Raw genomic sequence first — 26,130 nt, forward strand, 5'->3', positions numbered from 1 at the left:
ATTTGACCCCTCTTCATACCATACACAAAATCAATTCCAGGTGGATTAAATATGTAAGCGTGAAAAGTAAAACAATAAAACTTTTCGAAAATAACAAGAGAGAATAGCAGAATACCCGTATGAGTTGTGGAGAGGGGAGAGTTTCTAAACAAGAGCTAAAAAATATAATTCACGAGGAAATGCATGATATACTGAGTGGCATTAAGAACATCTGTTCATCCAGAGACTTAGTACAAAAAATTAAATGACAAACCACACAGTCAGAGACAGTGTTTGGGAGTGTGCAATGAAACAGTTAGTATCCAGACAGTAAACAGAATTTATATTAATCAATGAATTAAAGACAACTCAAAGGAAAATATGTGCAAAGCCTTTAATGAGCACTTCACAAAAGCAGCAATTCTAGTGACCAATTAGCATTTTAAAATATTACACAATTCACTAGTAATCAAAAAAAAAACTAAACACAGGAGGAGGTACCACTTTTCATTCGACAGTTTGTAAAAAATAGGGGTTGAGAATATCAAATATTGGCAAGGGTGGCGGGCAACCATATTTCTTACGTACTGGTGGTAGGATTGCAAATGGTTACAGTTGCTTTATAAACAAGGCAATGGCATTATTTAGTAATATTGAACATGTTCAGGCCCTCATTTGAAATGGTTCAGAACCATCATTTTGACTCCCAAATATCTATCCTACAGAGAATCTGGTCCAATCACACTATGAATTTATACAATAACGTTGCTAGAAATACTGATAATAATAGGGAAAAAGGAAGTGATAAAACATCCATTTAAAGCAAAATGGATAAGTGAATTCTACCTTATCTATACACTAGTCTATTCTACAATACCGAAAAGAGTAAATTATAGCTACATAAACAACATGGATACATCTCAGAACATAATGTGAAGAAAAGCAAATAGCAGGGGATTAATAGCAATGTGATGTCATTTATATAGATGTCAAAATCAGGCAAAACTAAAACATTCTATTGTTAAGAAGTACAAGCATAGAAGATATACCCTGTTTTATAGCAGGGTTGCTGTTGGCTCTGGGAGAAGGACAGGCATGTGATGAAGGTGATGGGGGCTGCATGTGAAGTTTGTCCGGAAAAAGTCCAACCATTGTTAATATAACGAGAACGGTTTGTGTGACATCGATGAAACCTGGCAGCCAAGGAGACTGGACTGGAATGCGCATGTGTGAACAATGACAACCTCACTGTACTAGTCAGTGGGGGCGGTAGCCTCAATTGAGTGAGCATGAGTGCTGTGTGGCCATTGCATTCAAAATGATGGAGTGAGTAGAGCAACAAGTCTGCATCAAATTCTGCGTTCAGCTTGAACATACCTCTGTGGAAACTACTGGGTGATTCAGAAGGCCGCAGCTATGGGAAGCCAGTGATTGGCAGCTTCATCACAACAACACACCCAGTCATGCATCACATCTCATGCAGAGTTTTTGGCAAAACATCACATCACCCAGGTGACTCAGCCCCACTAACAGTCCAGACTTGGTGCCCTGTGACTTCTGGCTTTTCCCCAAACTAAAATCACCTTCGGAAGGAAAGAGATTTCACATTATTGATGAAAATCAGGAAAATATGACAGGGTAGCTAATGGCGAATGGGAGAACTGTGTGAGGTCCCATGGTACCTACTTGAAAGAGACTGAGGCGTCATTTTCCTATGTACACTATTTCTTGTATCTTGTATCTTCTTCAATATAGGTCTCTATTTTTAATATTACATGGCTGGATACCTTCTGGACAGACCTCATATACAGTGGGTTTCAAAATAATGAGTAATAGTATATAGGTATTCATTTTATTTATATTTTACATAATGCATGCATATTTTAAAATTAATATTTTATTTAATATTTAATATAAAAAAATTTAAAGACATGTTGAATATGTGCATGACCATTATATATAATACCATATTGCATTGGAAATCATTAACTTACAAGTTTCCTATAACTAAATATTTCAGTGAGTGATACTAATGACTAATCACTCATACTAACCCCTTAATAAAAGCCAGGTGCTGAGCAGTACTCTAGAACATCATCTCCATCTTCTCAAACCTTTCCACCCATACGCCCATCATGTAGGTGAGAAAACTAAAGCACAAAGAAGGTAAGAACATTCCCAAATTTCCATAAGTGTTAAAGTGGCCCCTGCTGGCTCCCTTGGGCTCACGAAGCTGTAGCTTTCAGGATCCCACCGATATCTACATGCTCGATACATATTCAGTGGTCCGTGGGCTGGCGACAATGTCCCTGCAACCAAGAAGTTTGAATAATCTGACTCAATGGTCCACAATATGACCAGCAGAGGCTGACAACCAGTGAAAAACAAAGGAAAAAATGTGAACTTGTTGGACACTATAGATAAGTCCATTCTAGGGAGTAAATTCAAAACAATATAGAAAGGGTTTTGTTTTTGTTTTTTTCTCTCAAGATTATTGAAAGAAAACACGCAAACCTGCTGTTACGGGAAGGAGCGGAAAGAATCCACAAGAGTGTAGTAGTCCTTCTGGGAGACCGCCTCTTTCTGTGCTACTATTTTATTGCCGCCTTTTTCCTCCCGTGGGTATCTTTTATTGTTTGTTTTGGGGATGAGAACAGTGAGGCTAGGAATGCTTCCTGCCTCTCCCAAGGGTGCCCATCTAGCGAGAAGGATACCTGCATTTGCATCGCCGTCGGTCTGAACTCCACCTGCCATCCATCCAAGTCCACGCTGCCTCTTCGCGAGACCACATCGATAAAGGAACACCCCTGGGCTTCTGCTACACGTCAGTCGGTCCAGTGGATACCAAGTGAAGGGTAGGGTGATGTCTCACATAGTAACAGCCTTGGCGTCAGATAATACATTCGGGTTTGAGTGCAGAATTTACACGCACCTTGACCTTTGTAATTCTCATCTGGGCAACCGTAATTATCAACGATAATCATAATGAAATAATTAAAACCGACCTTAGGAGGTTGGCATAGTGACTAGAGAAATGCTCACGTACACAATGCTTGAGGCGGCGTCTACACAGGCTTGTGCCCTGACTCATCCCACCTCTGTCTAAGCAGGGAACTACCGAGCCTGCGTGGTTTCAGCACTGAGTTGCAGACAGGCCTTGCTGAACTGGCGTCCTGTCCGCCCTCTGATCTCCATCTCCCCATCAGCACCAGAGTGATGGACGAGATGACATTGGGAAGGGCCAAGCTACAAGAGCCACAGTGGACTAGTAAAGCTTCAGACATGAGCTGGCAAATGCGCTCTACCTTGTGAGGAGAGAGGAGGGAGACAGTGACTCTTGATCTGTTTTTCTCTGCTGCAACGGGAAACCTGACCCTCACCACCCACCTTGCTGGGATCTGGGAAGGATTAATGAGACAACATGCTCAGCGCTCTGCTGAGAGCTATTACACCTTACAGAGGGAAAAACCCCATTGTTGCCAGCACACAAGACTGACAATTTGATGAGGTGTGAATATTTTTAGTGTAACAGTATGTAAACACTGCTTTTTTTTTTTCATCCAAGCCATCCCTCCCCATGCACACTCTTATGCATTTTTATGAGGCCATTTCTCTGTGGTTGTGAATATTCTCGGCTTTGCCCTTTTGCATGAGCCCAAAGAATGTGCTGACCGGGGGCCCCGGCTGAGCCTCGGAGCTGACTCCTAAGGCTCACTGCGTTCTCTGGGAGAAAGGCTAACAGGCCGACTCCCATATCCCATGCCAACATGTATGCCTTCCTTCTGGCCCGTACAAAATGCATCGTGCAGGGCCGGGGGCAGAAAGAGGCCTCTGTTGGCAACTCTTTTCTGCATTTAATACCTGCTCCCAACGCTCGCTGCAGCCAGTCACATCTAACATTCTAGGCCCGTGGCTGTCAGGGAGCTGCCGATGGGCCTGGGCGGCAGGTAAACAAGGGGCAGGTGAGGCTGGCCTGTGCCGCCCCAACACGTCAGCCCCTACGTTACCACTGCACAAGGTATGTGCATGTGGCTAATGTCTCTGGAGGGTGGCACGTGTGGGAGGTGAGGATACAAAACCTTACTCTAAAAGTAGCAAATCCTGTGATGTCTACCTCCAAAAATCCCCAAATCAACACTTCTCCTCACCACCACCAAGAAAACCCTCATGCCAGCCAGGCCTCATTCTGTGTCATTTGATTAGTGCAATAGGCTCCTAACTGATTTTTCAGATTCTGCTCTTCGTCCTACCCCAAAATCTATTCTCCCTCAGCAATCAGAACAACTTCTAAAAACATAAGTTATATCTTGTATTGCATGAACTCTCCAATAACACTTAAACCCCGGAATTTTTCCATCAGTCTCCAGATTGGGCTCCTGCCGACCTCTTCCCGTGCTCTCCATCCGGCCTCTCTCCCCTCACTTTCTAGGTCCCAACCTCAGCCCTTACCGTGCCTCCAGGATGCGCAGCTTCTTTCCGCCTTTGGGTCTATGCATTTGCTTCTTGCTCTGCCCAGAGTCCCCCGCTCCAGGTCTGCCCTTGGCTGGTGACCCCATGTCTAACGTCTCAGCTCAGATTGCCCCTCCTCACTCACTGTCCAATTCCTCCCCTGTCCCCTGAGGTGCTCCCCCCACCACTTGTATTTCTTGCACAGCCATTATCGTGACTTGAACATACTGTGTACATTTCTTTGCTTTTGTGTTTATTATGCCTTGCCCCGCCAACTCTGTAAGCCCCATTAAGAAAAGCATCATGCCGCCTATATCCTTGGTATATCTGTCTCCAGCACCTAGTGCCTGCCAAATGGCAGTGGCCCAGGAAATGAAAGAGGGTCCTCATAACACAAAGGGAAACCACAAGAAAAGTTGAACTGTACACATTTCTCAGACCACTCACCAATGTAGAGTTCAGACCACTCAGACCACTCACCAATGTTCAGAATACCACCTTCCTCCAGCCTTCCATACCAGTCCCCAACCCTGACCCACAGGGGTGGCTCCTCCTGTAGAATCTATGCCTGACAGCACCTGACCCCTCGGCCCCACTCCGGGCGCTCTAGCACACACAGCCGTCCTGTAGCAGTTTACTTGTCAAAGTCCACACACTTCAGCCCAAAGTTTCAGCAAGTTTTTCCAAGATCAGCTCTGGCCCTCGACATTCACCATGACAGTTCAGCTTCTTTGAATTCTCTTCTCCTGAGAAAGGTGCAACAATGGCCACTCCTTCTTCTTCATCATCCAATGAAAGCTATTAGGCCCAGAAAAGACACAAACACACACATTCCAGGGATAAGCATCAAGCCTCAGACACAATGCCATCTCAATCCACCTGAAGTGAGGAAGACACCTTCCTAACGGCAATGACATCTGCCCATTGTAATTGTTCATTGGTTGCAGCATCTTCCACGGTGAGGGACAGCAAAGGCCACGGGCCTTCAGACCATGTCCTTGGTCCTTAGTGATTTATGAGAAACCGGGCTCAGCACAGAGCAAGCTGCTCCCAGTGACTGCCCCTTAACTAGTGATAGACCAGTAAAAACACATTCAAAACTGTTTTAATGTTGTTGTTTTTTCCTTTTACCCTTTGACTGAGGTCATTTCTACAGGAGATTGTCTTCCTGTTATTTCTAGACACAGAGGGGCTGGGTATGCACCCCTCTGTCCAAGCTGGGGAAGAGGTGGCCTTCCCAGGGGGGAGTGTTTCTTCCACGTACGGATGACTGTGCTAGACTCCTAGTGCCTTGACTGCTTGGAGGAGAGCCCGATACAGCCCCAAAGTGACAGGTATGGCAGAAATGGGGGTAAGAGGTGAGAGAAGGTTTCCCAGGCAGGTGACCTCCTGGAGCCAGCCCCAAAGGGTGAGTGAAGTTACTAACCAAGGAAGAAAGACAATTGTTTCAGTCACCATCAGTTGGGAGAATCCTGAAGGCAGCTGGGACCATGAAGTATCCCGAGAATCCAGAGAACTGCACACAGAGAAAGCATAGGAGGCAGAAGAAGGCAGTGACAGCAGATGTGTCTGAGAAGGTAAGAAAAGTCCCTCTCATGGACAACCTAGTGACGACCAATGATATCTGAACCCTCCTCCAAAAGCAAAAGCATAGAAGTGCAAGGTTGTTAAGCAGAGGAGAAAGGAGTTCGTATTCGGGGATTTCACCCCAGCGCCAGGGCTGGCTGAGGCCACGCCCTCCCCTTTCCTCTTGGTTGGCATCCCGCCAGCCCTCCCTCCCTTGCTGCCTGCACCTGAGCGCTGAGTCATCACCGGCACTAGGATTTCTAAGAACATCAGCCCCAAACCATTACCTGAGAAACAGGTTTGTATTCTTTACGACGGAAGAGACCTAATTAAAGTTCCCAGTAGTTAAAATGAGCAAATGTTACTTATATAATGGGATTATTAATTACACCGCCTGTGTTTCAAAATGCCGTGTTTAAACAGATCTTGATATTTCGAGGGGATTTGCGGTGTCAGAGGTATCTTTCCCTTGACTTCTATGTGACTGCTGATCCTTAGCCAAAACAAATTGAGGTCTGCTGGCTAATATTTATGCCATGGGCCTGACATTTTCATTCTCAGGGTTATTAACCAGTTGCTCTATACCAATTTGTTCTCAAGGTTATTAATCAGTTGCTTGTAAAAAAAGTTTTATCAAACACCCTGCATATACCATCCACATCAGCTCCTCAAGGTCTCCAAAAATTTTGTGTTGAACCAGCACCCTTCCAGATAATGTTCCCAGAAAGTCAAGTGAAGAATGAATCAAAGTTCGGTTGCACTCATGTCTACACTCAACACGTGACTAAGATACAGCTGTGTTGAGCAAATGGGAAAGGTGGTGATAAGTGTAATTAGGATATCAACTACTGAACTTTAGAAGCCAGGTCACTTAGAGGGATGAACATGAACCCAGGGATCAAAGACCTCCATCTGCACCCAGCTCCACTCCCGCCCGGTTGGGTATCTTGGCAAAGCTGCTTAACATCTGGGTTCAGCATGCTCATCTGTGAAACTGGCTGCATGAAGGGGGTTTATGTAAGGTTCCCCATCAAGACTGAAAGCCGTTATCCCGATGAGGGGGTGATGCTATTACTCCCATCGTCACCACCGTTCCATTACTGGGTTTAAGAAAAGGATTATCGGAGACTAATTTTTATAGTGACTGTGTTACCCTAAGCCAGAATTTGAGGGCTGGCTGTTTCATTTTGCCTCTAGCTGGGATCCGCACTCACCCTACTGTGTGTGAGTACACAGCAGAGTTAGCTGATCTTTCCTGGCCTCTATTTTTTTTCATGGCTAACATGAACAGAATAATATCTTCTTCCTCAAAGAGCTGTTGGGATGATGAAGAAAGCATTCCTCCAACCTGCCCAGGACTTGGAAGGTGCTAATCCTTATTCTCTGCACTCTATAAAAAGCTTTGCTGGTATTTCCCGCTGGAACAAAGGAGTTATCTTACAGAAGGGTCAACAGGATCAGGAAAGATGGCAGCGTCTTCACCTCTTTGGGAAGCCTCCTCTGTCTGACCCCTCTGTCTGTCCTCTGAAGTGTTGGCTCAGGACGCTGAGTATCTCCTGGATAGGACTGTCCACGTGGTGCTGTAATCTGCTGTTTATTAGGTCATCATCCCAACTGGTTGAAGGTTCTCTAAGGAAAATGACTGCCTTTTCTTCAGCATGGTCCCTTTAGGACCCACCACACTGTCTAGCACACGTTCACACTTGTTGCTGATGAAAGATAAAAGAAATGTGCTAAAATTCGTGTGGCTCCACGTGGATTGTAAGAGATAGTCAAGATGTGTGATTGCAGCCACCTTTGCTCAGTTCCTACTGTGTATCAGACATCTCAGTCGATTCTATTTTCAGGATAGCGCCATAAACAATGAGAAAGAATCTTATAGTTGTAATATAAGTTGAAAATCAGGGAATATGGTTCAAAAAGAGTTGTTGAACCTCAAGAACTGGGCCTTGAGCTTATATATAGTAAAGAAGAGGAACAAGGACCTCTTTGGAAAGAGGGAAGGAGGATATTGTAAGCAAAAGCAGGGAAAATGCACGTGTGCGACCCCAGGAAAGGCCGTAAACACCAGTCTAAGGAATTCGGGCTGTCTTCTGGGCCTAGGAGGGGCGGCTCCAAACTCCCGGGCAAGGGGGTAAGCTGGAAAAGCAGACTGCACGCTCTCGCTGGGCACCGGGGCAGCTCACGCACGGAACTTGGAGGCTGATGATTCTCATTCCACCTGGTAGACACTGTGGGACCACCTGGGCTTCAGGCTATGCCTGATACTGAAACACAAAACTAGAAATTTATAAACAAAATAAAGTAAAAGAAACCATCCCCCTCCAAAAAAAAGAAAGCTTTCCCTACCTGGTAAGACCAGCCGGCTGCCTTTTTCCTCTTCTGCTTCCTTCTTCCTGTCCAGAAATGTTCATGAATTAAGTGAACCGAGGCTTTGTGACGCTTACACAACCCAAATAATCAAACAACTATATCGCTGCAAATTTCGGTGAGTGTTGTGAAGGAAGGGTATTGTGCACTTTGAAAGCACATAATAAGGTAATCTGATCTCTTCTCGGAAGTCAGGGACATTTTTGACTGTGAGAGGGTTGCTTAAACCTCAATAATAAGTACAAAGGTCATTTGCAGGTGTGTGCATGGGTGTGCTTGTGCATGAGAGAGGTGGGTGACATTCCTAGAAAGGGGTGACTGCACCTATAAGTAGCCTCAGGAATGAGGAAGATGAGTCTAGAACACTTAAAGAATCAGGTCATAAAGTAGGTCCTCAAATAATGCCATTTTTTTCAATGTCATTTTGTTATACCATTGAAGAGATACCTAGAAACTTAACTCTTCTTTATATCAATTATATAATATCAATTATATCAATTAGTAGCATTGGTTTTGTTACACATTATATGTTGCTTCACTTAAAGTTACAAGACCTGTCACTAAGGTTATGTGAGGACTCCCTTATTCAGCATTCAGGAAGGACTTACTGTGTGCCAGGACTTTCAGGCAATAATAACAATGCAAAGTCTCTGATCTTAAAAAGTGTATAATAATAATAACAACAATTAACAGTCAGAGGCAATTGAGATGCAACAAAGTCATATAAAATAATGACAAAAAGTTTAATTTATCTTGTACTCACCCATGACAGATAGTGTGTAGTTCAATCTTCATAACAACCCTATGAAAGAAATTCTATTTTTAATCCCAATATTATCAATGAGAACACCAGGGCTTAAAGATACAAAATATATTGTCCATGTTCGCACGGATAGTAAATGGTGAGTGACTATTAGATTCCATCATAGAAATATTCAAGTTCAAAGCTGTTATCAAAAGCACGGACATATAGTCCTTCAACAAATATTTATAGTCTGTTACATGCCAAGCACACTGGTTTTAAACAGTGACCTCAAGAAGCTTATATTCTAGATTCTAGTGGAGGAGACACATAATAAGCCATAACATACTATGTTTATTTTAATCAGTTTTAGGTGCAATTTAAATACAATAAACTACAGCAATATTAAGTTTAAAATTAGATGAATTTTGTCAAATTCACATAGTCACGTAACCACCGCTATGCTCAAAATTTAGAACATTTCCCTTGCTCCAGAGAGCAAGCTCTAAGATACAAAAAAAAAAAAAAATACACCCTCATGTCCCTTTGCAGCCAGTCCCCTGCTCCACCCACAGCTACTAATACTTAGTGGCCTGCTTCCGGTCACCACAGCTTTGCTTTTTGTAATTAATTTCATATAAACAGTATTATACGATATGCAGTCATTTGTTTCTAGCCTCTTTAAAACATTTGCATAACATTTTGAGATTTATGCGTGTCATTTCCTGTATCACTAATACCTTTGATTTCGCTGAGTATCAACAATTGGTTTCTCTGTTCCCCAGGTAGTGAACATAGGGTTGTGTCCAGTTTTTAGTTAGGATGAATAGAGTTCGTGCCCCAGAGAATAAACTGGAGAAGGAATGAAAGGAGGGCATGGCTCCCCGTGGAGCACATGTGCAAGAACAATTTAAGCCTTGCTTGTGAGGGTGAGATACCCGCCGCTTTCCAAGAACGACGGACAATAATTATTTAAACAGCTAACAGTCGTTGAATAGTTACCTCCTGAAAGGCATTGTTTTAAGGGTTTTTCAACTATGAGTGCATGTATTACTCACAGCATGCCCCTGAGCAGAGAAGTCCTGTTATTATTCCCATTTTACAGGTGAGGGAACTGAGGCAAAGAGCAGGGGAATAACCTGCCTAAAGACACAAAGCTGGACTGATAAAGCCAGGGTTTGAATCCAAGGAGGTTAGTGCCAGAGCTCCTGCTCTTGCGTAACACCGCATTCAACCTCTAAGATATAAGAAAATATAAAACCATACTCTTTAAAACCAAATAATGGCAAGATGTTAACCATCAATAAATCTAAGCCATAGGCTAATGGGTGATCAATGCACACTTTAAACATTTACGTAAACTTTAAAATTCTTATGATAGGACAGTAGGTAAAAAGATTGTTTTTGATGAGGTTTCAACAAAGTGATTAAAGGGCCAACACATACACACAAACTTACAGTGAGCGACAAACAGAACATTCTAAGACCCTAAGTCAGATGAGGCTGTGTCTGCGGGCAGGTCCACGCCTACCCCACTTCCGGCTTCTGAACTCCCTAAAGGTGGGAACTGGGCCCTGTGGCCTCTGCATCCCCTGCACCCAATGCTAGATCTAGAACACAGCTGGTGCCTAATGAGTGCTCAATTACCAAGTGAATGAAAGAATGGGGGAGAGGGTTCAGTCTAACATGGGGAGATGGTTAGAACTGTAGTGTGCCATTTCCTAGGGCTGCTACAACAAAGCACTGCAAACAGGGCGACTTAAAAGAATAACAGGTGATTGTCTCACAGTTCTGGAAGCGAAAAGTCCAGGATCATGGCGTTGGCAGGGCTGTGCTTTCTCTGAAACCTACAGAAGAGAGAAGGCCTCCTTGCCCCTTCCTAGAGTCTGGTGGTGGCCGTCACTCTTCATCAGGCCGTGGCTTGCAGTCACGTCGCTCCAATCTCTGCTTTTGTCATCACAAACCACGGCACTCGTCCCGTGCGTCTCCCTCTCCTCTCCTTAAAAAGGACAGCAGTTGTTTGTATTGGATTGCAGCCCATGCTTCTCCAGTATGGCCTTAACTAATTCTATCTGCAATGACTCGACTTCAAATAAGGTCACATTCTGCGGTCCTGGGGGTGAGGATTTCAACACGTCTTTGGAGCACGCATCAGTGGGTTGAACTGGGATTCAACCCATAATAACCCAAGTATTGGGAGAGAAGCAGGGGAAGCCAACGTTGATCTTCGTGTCTCCGAAACGTCCAGACGGGCACAAATCCAACCAGAATGCTCCAGCGTGGAAGATGGAGAACAAACTCAATATATATTTATTGACAATACTGACATTGCGAGGAATTTTACGACCTCCGCCAATCAAATGCCAGCAACAGCTGGCTTCCCCCCAGGTGCCAAGTCAGCTTTCCTTAAGCTGCTCGGGGCCGGCTTCGCGGCGGCTGTTTATGTTTTCAGCATATTAAGCAGTGTTTAGTCACTTTCTCAGGGAGGGCTTCTCATTGCGGTTTCTAAAAATGTGCTGAATGTGTTTCCAAAGAGGAAAGGCGCCAGAGGGCCCTTGGTGGGGCATGCCGGGCCTTGTAATCACGAACAGATGACAGGGCTGCCTGGCTCTGCCTCCAGGAAACGAGCCCGGGTCCTGAGTGCCAGCTCACAGCCAGCCCCGGCGAAACCACCGTGGTTTATCTCACAAAAGGTGTCTAAAGTTCGCATGGACTCCCGGGTTCTATCGATTCCCTGACGCTCCGGGGGACTCAGTTTTCTGATACCATAAGGAGACCCTGTCTTCCTAGCCACGTGATGGATCAAGAATCCCTAAGATCCTGCCAGGGCCTCAAGTTAGCAGGAAAGACACTCTGCGGAGACTTTTGCCCTGAGAGAAGCCGGGGCGTGGGCCCACACCTCTTGCACAAGCAGCAGACACCGGAGAGCTCTTCTTTCTGCCACAGTTCTTGGAGTGCAACTGACAGAATCTGACTAATTTCAACAAAGGGAGAAAAGTGGTTGTTGGATAAAGCCTCTGGGGCTATGGGAAGCCCGAACAGTCTCAGGCTGCAGCAACGCAGGAGCAGGGAACGCGTGCGGGCACCCGAACAATGGGGGAGCTCTCACAACATCCTCACGGCAGCTGGATCCACGAGCCCTGGGTGCCTGCGGGTTTCCAGTCAAGATCTCAGTTCCTAACCTGTCCGGAATCCCCGGCCCTCCTGGGTGAAGAATCGTAAGGGAGGAAGGAGGGCTGCTATCAAAAGAAGGGAGAGGAGGAGAGTGGTGGACAGGCAGCGGCCACAGCTCCCACGGGAAGACCGGCGCGTATGTGGGCAGAAGACTCGCTGAATCCGGCCAAAGGCAGGTCCGCCGCAGCCCGCCTTTTCGGGGCTGGTTTTCCTGGGAGGTCAGCAGGCGCTGGGTCTGTCTGAGGCACCCAGACCCTGGACAGCTTTCTCTCTGTGGCGAAGCTCCCCAAAGCGAAAGCTGTCTAAATAGGAATTTATCAGGGCTCAGAGACCCCACTGAGCAAGAGCAAGGCATTCACTACCCCTGTTCATCCATTGAACTTCAGCACCAGCAGAAAGTGCCGAGGCCAGTGAGCCCTGCTCTAACTCCTGCAGGAGAGAGGTCTGTGTTCCCGGTCTGGCAGCTAAGACTCTCCGTACCAGCAACTTTCTACTCCCACGGTACTTTCCAGAATGTTCCTCGGCTTGATCACTGGGCTCTCATAAAACCTTCTACGCAAAATCATCTCTGCCCTCCATGTGCTACAGTGATGGGCACCGATACCTAGGAGTACTCGGCAAAGGAAAGGTTTCCCTGAGCAACCAGAAATCCCCGGTGCCTCCAAACATTAGTCATTCTATGGGCAGAGGACGGAGAGGGAGATTGATAGGCACAGGGACCACAGTGCAACGTGGGAATCACCCAAGAAACATTTAGCAGCAGAAAGGAAGCCTATTAAGTGCACTGTGTTTATTCAAAGGGATAAGGGAAAACCTCTCCGAAGATTTAAAACACTATAAAGTCTTTCAAAATAATAATAAATGTGACTGCAATGGAAAAGTAGAAAACAAATTGCCAAGTGCCCCCCCTCCAAAAAAATCCACAAATTAAAAGACAAAGAGCAAATGGGGAAATAAGTATTTGCAACAACTATATAAAAGGGTGTTAATCTCTAACTTCATAACAACTCCATTCAGATTAAGACTAAAAGGAACAATTGCATGTTCAGTATATTTAATTATTCGACAAATATTTATTGTGCATGTGATGTGCTAAGTTCAGAGACAGAAATGCAAATTGCTTAGGATGATATAAACAGAAGCCTAACCTCATTCAGTAATTTAATAAATTTAAACTAAAACAGAAGGCTATTGTTTTTATTTTTACCTGTCAGATTGACAATGATTAAAAGGAATTACAAAACATGGTTTGGGCAAGGATTTGGAAAAATGGATATTCACACAGTGGTAATGGGAGTATAAATTGGCATAACTGCTTGAAAGGCCAATTTAGCAAAAGGTCAATATCTATTAAAATATCCTTTAAAACTCAGAAATCCCACTGCAAAGAATTGTTTTCTACAGGCATAGCCGCACGTGCACTCAATCATATATGGCTAAAGATACTCATTGCAAAATTGCTTGAAAAAGCAGCTACAAATAAAATGCTTCAAACTGGAAACAGTCTACACGTTCATCAATAGCTGATTGGGGATATAAATTATATTACATTTCCATAATAAAAAACCATTCAAAAGACTGTCCTGAAATGACACAAAAGGAATGGTATATATCAATATAAAAATTTCCACTATATATATTCAGTTAAAAAACAGAAGGCACAGGGCAGTGATAGAGAACAGTGATTATAGGATCCCTTTCGTTGGAGTGGTTGTATCAGATGGAAGGCAGGGGTGTACGTGTGGGAAAGTGTATGCATTCTAATCTATTCACGCAGGTTATACGTGCGACAATTTCCACTTCATTTGGTCTGTTCTCTGTCTGTTGTGTGAAATTCATGTCCTTCAATCTACAGATTGATTTGTTTTTGCATCGTCACCTCCCTGGAGACTATTTTGGTTTCTCGGGAGCTTCTAATTATTTTTTTTGTTCTTATTCTATATTTTACCATCTCCTTACATTGTCATCAGCTCTCAAACATACCACACATCCAGTGGAGATCTCTTTTTAATCTCCCCATATCCGGAAAGTTTGGCATGATTTGTGGGGGTTTTTTAATTTTTAACATTTAAATACAGACATTTTTGTTTGGCATTATTGACTCCAAGAGCTGTCAGTCCTGACAGAGGGAAACATAGAGGTGTGTGGGGGTCTTTCCCCAAGGCCAACTGCTTCCTTTGAGAAGGAGAACTCTAATCCGTGTGCCCTAATTACCACACTAGCCCCCTGCACCATAGTAGATGAGCAGAATCCCCAAGTTGGACTGGTTCTGTCTACTGGGTCTTATTCCTCTTTCCGGTAAGCATGTCCCAGAAGAGAGAGGCAACACAGTTGGCTGTCCCGGTGAGAGCTGCTCATCGTGATCCTAGAATACAGTCAAAGGAATTTATAAATGGATGAAGCATCCTGAAATGCCCCCAAAACATGTCACGTCGGATTCATTCTTTCCCTGCTTCAGCTCAGCCCCCCAGGTTTAAGTAACAGATTCCCAGTTGACAGCCTTTACACAGGACACCCCAGAACACTTATCTCCGAGTTTAAGGAGATCCCCAGACACAGGCAGTCCTGCTGGGAAGATGCACCAGGGGGCGTGGGCCCTGTGCTCCTGCTCCGGATGTAGCATCCCAGTGCCCTTCAGACAACCAGCAGACAGGGACTGAGAAGCCAGGGACCACAGAGTCCTTGTTTAAATTAGTGCTGGAAGTCATGACTGCAAATTACACGTTAGCACTTTCCTTCCAGATTGTGTTCTTATTAATGGCTATGAAACATGGCCTCGTGAAAGGCACTCTTAGCTAACACGGCAGACAGTTGCCTAATTAGAAACATAATATTCCAGCGCAGCCCAGATTTTGGAAGTCGCAGTGGTAGAGAGGAGGTCAGCAACACACCCCAGGGGCCACGCACAGGAGAGAGGCACTAGGCCCTTTTTCGGGGGAGAGTGGTCCCTGTCCCAGGTCACATTTTGAATAATAAAAAAATAACAGCAGCAACAAGCACTTATGTCCTGCTCCCCATGTGACAGACTCCATTCTAAGTGCTTTTATGGGATGCTCATTTAATCCGCACAAGAGCTCCATAATCCCTGTTCCTATTCCTGCCACATGTCAAGCCAGGAGACCAAGGCCCAGGGAGACAGAACCACATAGCAGGGTAACCAGCCAGTCGGTGTGGAGGTGGGGTGACACTAGACTCAGGGAGAGGGGCTCCCCGGCAGTCGCCCTCACCCCACTGCTGTGCTACGTCTCTGAAACTTACCTGGGTGCCTCCGTCAGGACTCCCTTCCCCGTCCTGTCTGAGCAAGCTCAGTGGCCACAGATAATGGTCATCTGTTTTTGAAATGCTACCTATGCTACCTATGGCCTCAATTTCTTTGCAAAAAGTAAAAAAGCCAGAGGAAAGTATTAGAACTAGACAGACCTCTGTTAGGAATTTACTCAGTCACTTGCTCACTGTGGGTCCTTGAGCTGGGTGGTTATTACCTGTGACTAAAGTATAGTCACCTGGAAAATCAGAACAAGAATGCTCACCTTCCAGGGTGTGAGGAGCAGAGGAGGAGCCATTTGGCATCCCCCCCAGTGGAAGGATGCGGGCATAGGTACTCAATATTTGTGGGTTCCTTCCTTCCCCTGCTTTAGCTGTTCCTTTCTCATCGTTCCCATTCTACTCCTAGTCACTTCAGAATAGAGACATGATAGAAAACTGCCTTCTTATTCTTCAACAGCCCCAGGCATCCCTTGGCTTGCAGCTATACCCATGGTACCCTCTCCTGCCTGCCTGCCTGCCTGTCTTCACATGGTGTTTTTCTCTTGTAAGAATACCAGTCCTATTGAGTTGGATGCCCCCGCCCCCCTACCACCACCATTACCTCATCTTAACTTGACTGCCTCTGCAAAGACTCTATTTCCAAATTAGGTGAGCTTCACAAGGACCAGGGGTAGGAATTCAACCAACGCTTTGGAGGAAACACAGTTCAATCTGTAAGAAGGGTACAGAGGTGGCGAACACTCAATAGTATAGCACTGACCCAGGGGACACGGATTGCTGAGGACCAAGCTCAGAACTTCTGGTGGGTTTGCTTCTCTCAGGCAGGAAATATGAGTCCCCACCCACACACCCCATGGGGAAGAGAGTGGATCAGGAGGCCAGAGACATTGAGGGAAACTTCTTTCTCATAAGACAAAGAGTAAACCTTCTCCTCTCACATCAACCATGTCCTGGGCCCACCCCACATCACCTCCTTCAATACTTTCAATACGGTTGTAAAAAAAATGTAAGCAAGGGAAATAAATTCACACTCACAAATGATTAAGCAACTTGCCTAAGATGAGACCACGGTAAATTTCAGGGCTGGAATGTGAACTCAGCTCTGTCTGGCTCGAGAGCCCGAGAACTGATGAGAACCACTTACGGGAAACCCGTTACAGCTGTTCAGTGTTGTGTACACATCATGAATTAAGGTTGTTTATTATAATGTCACTGTGGGCCTCTCATTATTATGACCACATGGAAATGACAACCGCTGGATGTGGAGAAGTTCATCAAAGGCATCCAGGGTTTCTTATTCAATTGACCTGGATTCTCTAGCCATCTGTCATCTTCCTCCCCTGTTCTGCAATCCCATCTTATCTCTGGGTCAAGATGGGGCAATCCCTGAGGTGCGTGTGCACTGTAACCCGCTGAGGCTCCTGCGAACTGGCCACAGGGTGGAGCGCTAAGATGTTGTGCGGAGTCTGAGTCTACCACACCTGGGCGGGCAACCCTTTGGTTCTCAACTCGCTCTGGGTCCTCAGGCCAGGTCCCTAGCATCACCAAGCTTATCCCCCCGCCACCCCCTGCCCCCAGTAAAATGAGGGTTATCACGCCTAATCATGAGGTTGTTGTGAAGATCAAATCAAATGTGGCAACACGTGAAAAACACCTGGTATACAGCACCTGACACCTAGTATGCGTTCAACCAACCCTAACTGATATAACTTCCTAGCCTCTGTAAGGCAAAGGGCTCTCCTGTATTTTAGCTCCTTGCGCTAGATTTCTGTAATCCGATTCGAATGTGTAAGAAGTGGAATTAAAGAGCACCGGCACCCTAAAACACAATCACATTGAACTTGTGCTGGAAAGCAGTCCTAGTTCAAACCAGGTGGTGTGAGGTACAAGAAAGCACAGGGGCCGTTAGTTTCCTAGGGCAGAAGTAACCCAGAACTGTAAACTGGGTGAGTTAAGAAGACCAGAAACAGATGGTCTCACAGGGCTGGGAGCTAGAAGTCTAAAACCAAGGTGTTGGCAGGGCCACGCACTCACTAAAGCCCCTAGGGCATAATCCATCCTGGCTCCTTTCAGCTCCTGGGGGCCTCAGGACTTCCGCGGGCTATAAACACAGCACTGCAATCTCTGCCTCCCTCTGTGCATAACCTTCTTCCCGTGTCTCTGCGTCTTCGCATGGCTGTCTTCTTTTGAGGACACCACTCATATTGAATTAAAAACCCATCCTATTTCAGTGTGACCTCATCTTAACTAACTACATCTACAGTGACCCCATTTCCAAATAAGGTAGTATTCTGGGGTATGGGAGGGGGGTGCTAGAGTTCAATGTGTCTTCTGTGGGGGACACAGTTCAATCCAAAATATAACACACACCTGGCTGGCGTAGCTCAGTGGATTGAGCGCGGGCTGCGAACCAAAGTGTCTCAGGTTCGATTCCCAGTCAGGGCACATGCCTGGGTTGCAGGCCATGACCCCCAGCAACCGCACATTGATGTTTCTCTGTCTCTCTCTCTTTCTCCCTCCCTTTCCTCTCTAAAAAATAAATAAATAAAATCTTTAAAAATATATAACACACAGATCAGAGTCCAAGAGGATGGTTTCACTCTCCTCCCCAGGGCTCAGGTGTGATCTGGCTGATGAGACCCTTGAGCCCCAGACTCAGGAAACCTTACCTGCACAACTCTTTCCTGCTCTGTACTCAGGGACACCACACTGACAGTTTGAAATCAGCCCTGGTCGAAGCATTTGCACCATGACAACCGGCCAGCCCTGCTCAGAGAGTCTGTTGTTTAACATTTGCCGCCCGAAGCTGCCTAAGGCAGTCCCTTCGTTCCTACAGGATAGAAAGGAGCCAAGACATGTGGGTTTCAGGAGGTCAGGGCAGGCAGAAGGGAAGAGAACGCTCCCCTTAGGAACAGAGGGTGGTCAGGATGACTCGGATGCCCCTATGTAGGCCCGTGGTAAAGACTGAAGGAGGAAAGGGCCGGAAATCCAATGTGTTCTTTATAAGCAAGGGACTCTCATGCTGCTTTTTTTTCTGGCAGAGACTTGTTTTGTTCATCGTTACATGTACCAAAAACCTTGGAAGTTGCACATGATGGGTGCTCTACATTTGCCAAATGGAATACAATCATCCCCATCAGAAAGGCAACTTTCCCGCACCTTGCCGCAATTTAGCTTCAGTAAAAGCGTAAGTAAGTCCAGGATACTGGCCAGTTGCTAAGTCAGAATGACTTCCTGAAAGACCTGACCAATTCACCTTGGCAACAATTTGCACACAGCAGTGGCCAGTGCTTTCTCCTCTGTCTCCACCTGGAACCTGGACGGCAACCCCCAACAACCTTCTTTGTTCTCTCCGTCATCCACCCACACTCCCAGCAACCCGTGCCTGGCCCTATTACGGCGACTGTGACAACGGCATTGTAAAAGCTCTTCCAGCTTCCTGTGTACCCCACCCATGCACCCGACCTTCTCTCCACCCTGTGCCTGGGGCACTCCTTCTAAACACACATCTGACCTCCTCCTCTCCCTGCTTAAAACCTGAAGATGATTTCTTCCCCTCTCAGGTGCAACCCAAACTCCTAAGCACAGCACTCGAAGTTTGGGGACGACTATTTGGTTTGGGTCTAGTCATCATCCTTTCCAATCCTTCCACAAACGTATCCTGACCCCGCCACAGAGAGATGGCAAGTAACCCACGTTGAGCCAATCGGACTTCCACATCAAATGTGAATGGTGATCCAGCAGAACCACAGGACCCGAACAAGACCGGTCCTGTTCCCTGGAATTTCTTTTTCATTTATTTTAATCTCCCTTTCACGGCAAGTTATTAGATTGGAAATAAATAATCCCGGACTTATACACTGTATTCCTTACCACACAGGGACATTCTATGTTTGCAATGAGATGTCTTTAATCTCGACTCTGATTTCTGCAGGGCCAAGCCATTTTCTGCCAATACCCAGACTTTGCCACACAAGCCCACTCCCATCTCGCCTCTCCGGGTGGCCTTCTGTGATGAAAAAGAGCCCTGACCAGCGGGACAGCCCGGGCTCTCTGTCCCTCCGGCCTCTCCCATCTCCCTCCCACGCTCTGTGCTGAGACGCCACCTACGAACGGGTCTCAGATTATGCCATCCTCTCCCCAGCTCCATGCCTTTCTTCGCACAGTCTGATGTTTCTTCCCAGAATTCTCCTGTCCTTTGGTTGAACACCAACTTTGTTTCTTGGCTATTTGTCTCTTTGTAAGTGTTTTTGTCTGTCTCTCCCAGTGTGGATACACCTCAGAAGACCAAACTGTAATTCACTGCCGTGTCCCTGCCATTCTGACCAGCTTCGACACATGGTACACACACCATGAATACTTTGTCGAGGAAGTGAATGCGTCCATCCTCAAGATGGGAGAGGATGTGGTCAGGATGAAGACTTCGATGTCATTACCTTGCTAGGCTTTGAACTCACTGAGGACAGGCACTGAGTCATATCATTTCTAAAGCATGCAGTGCCTAGCACGCAGTGGTGCCCAGTAAAAGTGGGTGGTCTGACTTAGCTTGTAAACTTTCGGAACCTGGGGAGGGCCCCAGCAGCCCCTAAAACTTGAAGGCACTCAGTAAATCTGTGTGTGGACCTAAATGACCATTCATCTAGCTTTTTCCCCCCCTAATTACTTTCCTACCTTTTTGGATAGAATAATATATTACCTTATTGTTGATAATAGTAGCTTACATTTATTTATGTCTCAACAAATTCAATACCTGTTTATGTGCTTTAATTCTCACAAGAGCCCTACAACATAGCTACTATGTGTATGTTTTTTTTTCCTTTTTACAGATTAGAAAACCGAGGCTCAGAGCTGTTGGGTGATAGGCTCAGAAGTCCATGACTGTGTGTTAGAGCAGGAGTGGATGGGGCCCAGGGCCATCTGGCAACACCTCCTGCATCCTTGGCCACTCACCACCACCCAGGCTTAGCTGTGATTTGGTGGCAGGCCCCATGGGCACGTTAAGGACAGAGACATAAATGGGACACACCCCCAGCCTTCAAGGGATTGGGACCTCGGGGAGAGCAGATGATGACAGGTAAGCAGGAACATCGGCGTAAGGTACACAAACCAGAGACCTAGTCCAGAGCTGAGGACGGTGGGGACAGGGCGGTCAGGAAAGGCCATGGGGCTGAACTCTAACAGCTCAGTCAGAGGCAGCCAGGGAAGGAAGCAGAAGGAATAGAGAAGAGAGGACAGCATTCTCCAGACGGGAGACACGTACAAAGGACTAAGAATGGAGCATGATTAGCAAACTCAAAGAAGATCGACCTCTGAGGCGGGGAGTCAGGAGAGGAAAGGCCTAGATCATCAAGATGTCAAAGGCCATGGGCATCTCACCAGGCAGCCTATCCTGAAGACTCAGACACAAAGCACTAGAACTCAGCTCCCGGGTGTGAGCTTTGGAATCAGACAGATCCGGGCTGTCACAGACTGGATTCCCTGGAACACGGAGTCAAAAGGAGGGGCCTCTGTGACATTTCTTCATTATGATCCCAGAGAGCAGGTGTGAGGGAAGAGGGAGGAAACAGGAGGCTAGCGCAATACAAGATGCTTTATCGCCTTGGTGGCCCCCAGGTATGCCTGGTTGCCTCGCCCTGTAGGACTGTCTTCCAGGAAAATAGATACAATGCATCTCTGCATAGCCAGCTTCTAGGGCACTAAGTGGGGAAGGATCTAGCCATCTGATGTCATCTCCCACTATCAGTGCTGTGCCCACATTAATTTCTGGGTCTTCTGGGCTGAGTCTGCACAGCTGACTGGGGTACCTTCAAGATCACAGAGAAGCCCCAGAGCAGGAGGCAGCAGGCATGATGCAGAGGTGCCCAGGGTAGGGTACTGGCAGGTCTCACCCGCCAGCAGCGGCCTGTTGCTCTAGCGGTCCCTGGAGCAGCAACCAGGTGAAGCCGGGAGACCTGAAGAGGCACACAAATGAAATGCAGACTCCAGCATCACTTACTGGCTGACATATCTCGTGTGCTGGTTGAAGACCACTCTGCGTCTTAGGTTCCTCTGATGAAAATAAGAATAGTAATGATCTAACTCACGAGAAAATCCAAGGGCTTAGGACTGTGCCTGGTGCCTAGAAAAGGCTCACTAGATGACAGCTATTTTTATTGTTACTGTCATGGTCATCAAGAACACGAGGGTTGTTGAACGAACTCTCTGTGAGATTTCTATTTTGAATCATAACTGGATTTTAACCTACCAGGTACACTGTAGTTTATCATGAAAAAAAAAATCCAGAATAACCTTGAGTATTAAAAATAAAAAAAAATGCAACACTTTAGTTGAGATGTGTTTTTAATCTGTCTCTGAAATCAAAGCAAGCCCTCTCTCTAGAAACCTGATTTTGAACACACCAGGAGTAAGGACCCAGAACACCAGAACACAGCGGTCTCGGGTTCATCCGGTGTCCCTGGGCACCTCGATTCGCTCCATCCACTAACTGCACCGACTCTGGGCAGGCCCTGGGCCTTGCCCTGTGGGTCGAAGGTCAGTCTGGCTCAGCCCTCTGAGAGCTCACAGTCTAACAGGCGAATACAGACCCTGAAACTGCTGATGGTAGCATCAGACAATAAATTGTCTCAAGTGTGACAAGGAGCCAAGGAGCAGAGTATCCCCAGGGCCTCTGGGAAAGGGCTTTCCTCCCTGGTCAAAGGAATGCACCAGCGTGTCCCAAACTGTAGAATAAAACCCGCTAGTGAAATTGAGACAATTGAGGTGGCACAAAGGACATTAAACTAAGTGAGAAAGTTGGTCTCTTCACAACCCTTCCAGTTCATCTGAAAGAGAACAGTAACCTGGGGCTCACTAATCTTCACTGAGATCCAAGATAAGGATGGCAGGCCGGTGGGTCTGGGCCCCTTGTCACATGTGGGGTCTGTGTATAATTGTATAACTTCGTTTCATGTTATTTCACTCTCTAAAACTTATATGGAAAACATTACTTGCTAATTAAGGACTTTATTTTAAAATGTATTTATTTAAGTTCTCACAAGTAAGTTGATTTAGAAACACATTGTGTAAAAATAGTACAGATGGTATGCAAATGTAAGGAAGTAACTTTTACTACATAATTCAATGTGAAGTAACCACTTAGATGGATAGCATTCGAATATGGCAGAAATGGTGAGGATGGAGCGAAAGCTTCTAAAGTTTGGAAAACATTGGGGTACATGCCTCACAAGGTCTCCCATTTTTAAATATCCCTTCATCCATTGCACGGATACATATGGCAAACACTTCTAGGGTGAGTCCTTAAAGGTAACTGACTCAGCTGAGATGACTTACTTATCTTCCTGTGGCGTGGGATGAGGATACGATGGCAAGAGCTAAAGCAGCCATTCTGGGCCATAAGGTGGTCTTGAGGATGGATACCGGTCTCTAAGAACAGAAATAAAAGGCAGCTGGGACACTGATAAATTCAGAACCACTGAAGCAGCTCTAGTCCACCTACTGCTAGACAGTTTTTATACGATATACTGAAATAAACTTCTTTCCCATGTATTCCACTGTAATGTTGCTATTTCTGTTGGATGCAGCTGAACCTAATCTAGATGCAGAACTGAGTTCTTGCAAGAGATGCACTATAAGAAATAGAATAAAAAATATGGCATTTCTTTATGGGATAAGTCATTAGAGGTAAATATGAAAGTCAAGGATACTGTAGGAAAGAAATCTGGTGCTTCATGCTATATGGCGGCAAAGCATTAAAGAAACGTATTACCTGCTGAGTGTGGGAACACAGACCACACACTCTGAGGCTGTAACATTCAGACAAAAGGAAAATTCCATAACATTGGTATATTAGTTCTCTATTTCTGCACCACGGTCTCCAAAGCAGCAGCAAACTTATTATCTCAGGGGGGTGTTTTGGGGGGAAGTGGTTAGGACTCCAATCACAGTTCAGCTGGGTTCCTCTTGATCCAAGCTGCTTTTAGTCTACAATCACGGTATCCCATGGTGCTTCAGTCTCATCTAAAGGCCAGGTAAACTCCACTCATGAGCTCGCTGGCACAGTTGTTGGCGGGATCTAGTTCTGCTAAACCTGTTGGACTGAGACCCTCAGTTTTTCATGGGATGTTGGTTAAAGGTCTCCCTCTAGTTCGTGCCATGTGGGCCTTTCCAGCGGGGAGCCCACAGCATGGCGACTGCTTTCACTCAGAGAGGGAAAGAGGGAGAAGGAGAGAGAGCCAGCATCCACATTCTGATCTCAACAAGCAGCATGCATAACCTTTGCCATGTCCTATAAACCAGCAGTGAGTCACTGAACCACTCCACACCCAAGGGGAGGGGATCGTAGAATGCCAGGACGTGGGGATCACAGGGGACCCTCTTAGAGGCTGTCTACCGCAGTTGCTGTGTGACAACATCCTCAGACACTTTTAGCAAAGTTTTACAAGAGATGAAGTCAGACAAAATCTATACGTTTAAAAGAAGAAATCAGAGAAAATACAGTTTGCCTGGCCTGCAGACTCTCATCTGGCCTAACTATGAGTCCTAGTTGAAGGCCATGGGAGGCCCTGAATTCACTTTGTGCTACACTTTAAGAAACACAGGTGCCTTCTTTCGACCAGTGAGGCAAGCCCTTCCCCAGAGGCCCTGGGGGTTCTCCGTGTGCTCCTTGGCCCCTTGTCACACTGGTAAAGAATTTATTGCCTGATGCCAAGTCAGCAGTTTCAGGGTCTGTATTCGCCTGTTAGACTGTGAGCTCTCAGAGGGCTGAGCCAGACTGACCTTTGACCCACAGGGCTGGGATCGCTAAACGTTTGGCATTAGATAGACTTGCTGGTAAAGGGGGAATAAGGGCACTGCTTTCTGAAGAAAGCTTATTGTTTCAGGTGGCCATCAAGTCGGGGTGAAGAAGAATGGACAGAACACAGACATCGGTAAGTAAAACTCAAGAGCCTTCAGGTGCAAAACTTCTAGCTGGACATGATTTTTCCTGTGGTTCCTTGCACATGGAGTTTTCCAGAACCATATAGGACAGAAATCCTCTCAGTTGTTAAACAAGAGCCTGCCATGCAGGAGATGTCATTTTCCATGCCACGGTGGCTACTGTGTTGCTGGCAGGCTCTTTCTGCAGGTGTGCTGCTACAGACTCACCACCGATTGTCAGGTGTGGGGGGAATGAGAGTAAGGGGGCGTGTCTTAGTTTATAGGCTACCAAGGATCAAGGAGACACCACCAAATCTGATGGAGAAAGTGCACATCATCTGAGATCCTAGACTTTCAATAAAACACGGTACCCAGATGAAACACTGGGGTCCTCTCCCTTACAGAAAGGTTATGTTCTAGCTTTGGATAAAGGAAGTTTAGATCTGGGGAAAGACTGACGAAAAACGCTGGACACCTACCCATTATCTATTGTCCCCTTTTGCCTTAGTAGCAGAGCACCCCGCTCTGTTTATGCGACAGCCAGATAAAAGGTTGCATTTCCCGGCCTTTCTTATAGCCAGGTAGGACAAGGTCACTAAGTTCTGCTCAATGAGATGTAACATGCAGTGGTGTGCGGGGCTTCTGGGAAGGCTCCTTAAGGAGAGCTGACTTCCTTGGAAGGCACATGCCTTTCGCCCCAACACTTCATCCTCTTCCTGCTGCCTGGGGTAAGGATGTGACACAAGATGGCGAGAGCCCCACGGATAGTGAGGTGACCTGGCGGCTAGAAAGGAGCACTTCAGTGATGACCACAGAGTAGCCACACCAGTCCTGGACCTGCCACCTCCACACTACTTTAATGTAAGAGAAGAAAAACACTTCTACCTTATCCAAGCCCCTGTTAGTTTAGGTGTTTGCTTTAACTGCTGCCAAACTGACACTAGCACCTAGTTCATGCCCAGTTCTATGAACAGAGAGTTCTTAGAACTGTGCCTGGCACACAGTAAGTGCTTAAGAGCTAGAGGCACTATGACTACTCTAATGCCATACTTGGGTGGGTCAACCTGATCATCCCAACCACCCAAGGGTCTATGTTCTTTATTGCCATCTTCATTTTACATATGTAAATCCTGGGGCACATTAATTTGCCTTCAGCCAACCAATAAGTAACAGGAGTAGAGATTTGACCCAGATATTTTGGCACCGGAATCCATGCCCTTAAGCGTTACCCTCAAATGCCTCTCAGTAAAATCGGGTCATCGCTCTCTTCACAACCCGTGCTACATGCCCACAGACGACCCTATACTTTCTATGAACCGCAGTAATGTTCGTTTGCAGCTCATAGCTCATTCAGCCTGCTGACTGGGCTGTAAAGGGTTAACAAACTATGAGTTGTAGGAAGGTGATTCCTGCTGTGGTGGGGTGGACAATTCCTTCTACGCATGTTCTGTATCCCATTTCCAGGGAACCAGGGTCCCATCTCGTCTTTTGACCAGACCTGGCTGCAGGAAGAGGATGAAGTATTGGGGATGAAGTACTCCCCTGACCTCTCGTCTTCCCACCCTGCCCCTGACCCTTGGCTATTCCCAAACCAGGCTGAGAAGGGGACAGGGGAGTGGCTGCTCAACTGAGACAATCGAATCAAGCGTCATGGCCAAGTCGGGGTT

At 46.2% G+C, this 26,130-nt stretch overlaps 1 long non-coding RNA gene across 1 annotated transcript in view; it reads right to left on the bottom strand.

Moving 5' to 3' along the window:
* Positions 1-1,631: 1,631 nt before the first annotated feature.
* LOC123815909 overlaps positions 1,632-26,130 on the bottom strand; it is a 51,842-nt gene continuing 27,343 nt past the window's right edge. Inside the window, exons 2-5 of the long non-coding RNA XR_006785189.1 lie at positions 9,128-9,166; positions 8,344-8,390; positions 7,436-8,261; positions 1,632-5,226 (exon numbers count right to left, since the gene is read on the bottom strand). This is a non-coding gene — a long non-coding RNA (uncharacterized LOC123815909). The remainder of the gene's footprint in view (positions 5,227-7,435; positions 8,262-8,343; positions 8,391-9,127; positions 9,167-26,130) is intronic.

The sequence above is a fragment of the Phyllostomus hastatus genome, unplaced genomic scaffold (assembly GCF_019186645.2).
Source record: "Phyllostomus hastatus isolate PE091 unplaced genomic scaffold, TTU_PhHast_1.1 phas_contig_196, whole genome shotgun sequence".
NCBI classification, from domain to species: Eukaryota; Metazoa; Chordata; class Mammalia; order Chiroptera; family Phyllostomidae; genus Phyllostomus; species Phyllostomus hastatus.